The sequence below is a fragment of the Piliocolobus tephrosceles genome, chromosome X (assembly GCF_002776525.5).
Source record: "Piliocolobus tephrosceles isolate RC106 chromosome X, ASM277652v3, whole genome shotgun sequence".
Classification (NCBI taxonomy): Eukaryota; Metazoa; Chordata; class Mammalia; order Primates; family Cercopithecidae; genus Piliocolobus; species Piliocolobus tephrosceles.
In genome coordinates this window covers 21,484,260-21,488,942 of record NC_045455.1, presented here as the reverse complement: position 1 = coordinate 21,488,942, position 4,683 = coordinate 21,484,260, and the positions used below count along the sequence as shown (strand labels likewise).

General features: G+C 41.3%; 1 pseudogene; it reads left to right on the top strand.

The window, feature by feature from the left end:
• Nucleotides 1-3,084, top strand: part of LOC111546619 — a 51,432-nt pseudogene extending 48,348 nt beyond the window's left edge.
• The last annotated feature ends 1,599 nt before the right edge of the window (nt 3,085-4,683 follow it).

Genomic DNA, 4,683 nt, shown 5'->3' with positions numbered 1-4,683 from the left:
TTCCTTCCTTCCTTCCTTCCTTCCTTCCTTCCTTCCTTCCTTCCTTCCTTCCTTCCCTCCCTCCCTCCTTCCTTCCTTCCTCTCTCTTTCTCTCTCTCTCTTTTTTTTGATGGAGTTTCACCCTCATTGCCCAAGCTGGAGTGCAATGGTGCAATCCTGGCTCACTGTAACCTCCGCCTCTCAGGTTCAAGCAGTTCTCCTGTCTCAGCCTCCCAAGTAGTTAGGATTACAGGTGGCATCACCATGCCCAGCTAATTTTTTATATTTTTAGTAGAAACGGGGTTTCATCCTGTTAGCCAGGCTGATCTCGAACTCCTGATCTCAGGTGATCCACCCGCCTCGGCCTCCCACAATGCTGGGATTACAGGCATGAGCAACTGCGCCCGGCCTCTTTTTTTAATCGTCCCCCCCATAACTGAATGAAGTTGAAACAAACATCATTTCATCAGCTTTCAACAGCACTGCCCTTCCTTGGATGCAGATTAAAACCCTTTGCCCAAACATACCAGAAACATACGAAGAGTCGGTAAAGAAGAGAGTTATGAAAAGAAATACTCTTTTTAATTGCACTTCCTTGATCCCCTTTTTGACTCCCTGTAAATAAAGAAGCTCAGGTATGTTATATGTATACTCCAGACAGCACATATATATTATATACATGAGAGTCACTTGATCAATAATGTTTTGCCTAATGAAAGCCAGTGTGTGAAAGTCAAACATCCCAGCTGTTATGTTGATTCATTACTTTGCTGGATAATGTCACCACCTGTAATCGGAGGAAAAGTTCATGAAAAAGAAGGAAAACTTCTCAAAATAAAATCATGAATACTAACTGCATCAGAAATAGATGCTGGCTCTAAAAGCGAAGGTGGACATATAGAGTACACACTGGAATACAATAGTCATATGTCTATGATGGTGGGAAAGAAGGTAGTGGAGAAGAACTGGGGGCTCTGCAGATCACGGTCATGTTGTATGGTTAGTAGATGAGTGGCTCCTGACAATCTTTTAATTTCTCTATATCAAATTCAAATACACCATCAGTTTAGTGGGAGTTCCACACTAGGGACTCTGGCAGGCCATCCTAACTCCTTGTGGAGAGAAGGCGAGATGAGTCGGCCCCATGTCTGCTAATCACTGCTCTAGGCTTCCAGACCCCCCCTCATAAGACTTTAACCTCTGAGCCCAGATGCCTCTACAGGGAAGCGGAGAAAGCAGGAAGAGGGGTGGAAGAAACATTATGCATTTATCTCAGAAGACTGAGCATTATGTAAAGGAGTTGTTTAAATTATTAGTTCAGACAGATGTCTAAATTGGATTAGACATCCTAGGAGGTGAGAGCTCATTAGGAAAACTAGATAGATTTTCAAGAAAATACAGAAACCTTGGGCTGGATGTGGTGGCTCATGCCAGTAATCCTAGCACTCTGAGAGTTCGAGGCAGGTAGATCACCTGAGGTCAGGAGTTTGAGACTAGCCTGGTCAACATGATGAAACCCTGTCTCTACTAAAAATACACAAATTAGCTGGGCATGGTGGTGCATGCCTATAATCCCAGCTACTCGGGCGGCTGAGGCATGAGAATCACTTGAGCCGAGAAAGTGGAGGTTGCAGTGAGTTGAGATTGTACTGCTGCACTCCAGCTTGGGCAACAGAGCAAGACTCTGTCTCAAAAAAAAAAAACCAAAAACAAAAACAAAACTCAAAATACAGGAACCATATATGTGTGTGTGTGTGTGTGTGTATACACACACAGAGGGAGAGAGTATATGTGTGTGTGTGTGTGTACATATATATACACATACACATAAGACCATATATATATATGGTCTTGCTCTGTTGCCCAGGCTAGAGTGCAGTGGCATGACAACAGCTCACTGTAACCCTAAACTCTTGGCCTTAAGCGCTACTTCTGCCTCAGAGAAACTATATTTTTTATGTACACCTTTGTTGTAGAGTAGGTTAAGTTTGTATCCCTGTCACAGATCTCAAACTCTTGCATCTTGTACTAATTTTGGAACATAAGCTTATGATCAATTAATATTCGTTTTCTTATTAGTATTTATTAGTTTTCTAAGCACACCTAGAAACTTTTGGATTAAGAAGTATAGTTTTGCCTCAACTATACTATAGCTCACCCCATAGCTTGCTACTGTTGAAGGAACAATAACATGGCTTTGTGTTTCTTTTACCTGTGAATTTTGTGTAGGTTCCTGTCACTGACAGAGTCTAACCTAAAATCTTGCTAGCAAAGGATTCAGGAAAATGAAGCTCCTCGTTTTCTAAGGCCTGAGATGCAGAGGAATGACAGAAGAGAACAGAAAGTAATCTAACTTGTGAACAGACAATAGACATTCTGCTTTTCTTGAATAGTCTGGTCATAAACCTAGCCACTTCTCTAAAATAGTAACGCACCTACTTTATACCCCTTTTTTAAAAAACTTCTTACATAAGACCTTATATTGTAGCCATTTGTGAATGTGAATTGTTTCTTAGGAGACATAAGCTTCTAAAAAATTGGAACAGTGCTCTGAATATAACAGATTCAGTACATATCTATTAAATAAATGAGTATATAAATTTTTTAAAAGTAAGGTTTTGTTTTGTTTTTAAGCCTGTAATCCTCAAAAACTCTACCAGTCTCCTGGTTGCTACAAAGATTTCATTTCCTATAATTTTAAAGTAATAATATTCTGCTTAGACTTGTATTCTTAAGTAACATGTCTGTATATAAAAATGGATTTAAACTTCATTTGATTCCATTGATTCTGAATTTATAGGTTAATCCACTCTGTTTGAAATTTACTTCTGCAACAATTGTTTTTTCAGAAAGGTCCTCAAAAAAATTAACATCATAAACAAAACTTCAAGGTGCATTTCAGTCTATTTTTTGCACTTCATTGCTTTAATTGCCAGTATGTAAATACGTATACATAATCAGAATGGTTTACCTTTTGTAATCCTTAAAGGATATGTGGAGGACTTATTCCCGGGGCTGGTTGCCAGGATCCAGGTGGAGGCAGTTCTCATGATGGTTAGCACAGGCTTCCTGGTGGCCTCCATGTGCCAGCGGCATCCATACTGACCACACTGCTTAGGCAGTCTAGGACGTCTATTCAATGTTCTCTGAGTCTCGTTGTTTTCATCTGTGAAATGAGAATCATACCTTAAACCTCATAGAATTGTCGAGTGAATTAAAGGCAGCCAGTGCTTGCTCAGCTTCCAGTCCAGAACCTGAGGCTCAGCTGTGGTTAGCATATAAGTTTCTTACTACTGCTGTAACAAACTGCCATAAACATGGTGGATTAGAACTGCACAAGTGTATTAGTTTAGCATTCTGGAGGTCAGAAGTTCAAAGTTTGACTCTCTAAGCTGACATCAAAGTGTTGGCAGGGCAGCATTCCTTCTGGAGGTTCTGGGGAAGAGTCTGTCTCCCGACCTCTTCAGCTTCTAGAGACCACCAGCATTCCCTGACTCTGTCTCACATAACCCAGACTTCTTCTGTGGTCACATCGTCCCTGACTCTGACTCTCCCAATTTTTTCATAAAGAACCCTTAGGGCCTGGGCGCGGTGGCTCAAGCCTGTAATCCCAGAACTTTGGGAGGCCGAGACGGGCGGATCACGAGGTCAGGAGATCGAGATCATCCTGGCTAACACGGTGAAACCCCGTCTCTACTAAAAAATACAAAAAACTAGCCAGGCGAGGTGGCAGGCGCCTGTAGTCCCAGCTACTGGGGAGGCTGAGGCAGGAGAATGACGTAAACCCGGGAGGCGGAGCTTGCAGTGAGCTGAGATCCGGCCACTGCACTCCAGCCTGGGCGACAGAGCAAGACTCTGTTTCAAAAAAAAAAAAAAAAAAAAAGAACCCTTAGATGATACTGGGTTTACTGAGAGAATCTAGAATAATTCCCCCCATCTCAGAGTCCTTAACTTAATCACCGCTGCAAAGCCCCTTTGGCCAGGTAAGGGAACAACACCCCTGCAGATTCCAGGGATTCGGCTGTGGATATCATCAGGGGTCCTTATTGAGACTACCACAGTCAGTATTATGACTGTGGTCACAGTTGGCTGTTTTGCTTTGTTATAGAAGGTAACTTCTTTGTTTTCTTTCTTTTTCTCTTCTTTATAAGGATAGAATGCAACTATTTAACCTCACCTGCTTGGAGATCTGTCCTCAAGGAGATCAAAACTAATCTTTTGCTTGTTAATGATTCAGGCTCTAGTTCTAATGGACATCAGCATTTATTGTAGATGATCAAGATGAGAGATAGAGTTGGAGAAGGATTTGAGAGACTTTGAAAAGCCAAGGGCAATGGTGACTACAGTGAATAATAATGTATATTTCAAAATTGCTAAGAGAGTACATTTCAAACATTCTCACCACAAAAAAAATGAGAATTATTTGAGATGATGGGTATGTTCACTAGCCTGACTTAATCATTCCACAGTGTATACATATATCATAATATTGCTTTGTACTCTGTAAATACATATAATTATAATTTGTCTATTTACAGTAAAATTTTAAAAGGAAAAGAAAAGAAAGGCCAAGGGCAGAATGGAGCTACCTCAGGTTAGAGGGAGGGGAGGGCTGCAGGAAGAAGAGAGGGCTATGAGTCCTGGAGTAGCAAGGCTGCCAGCAATATAGTCCCCTAGTAAGTCTGTCCTTTACCTAATGTGTTT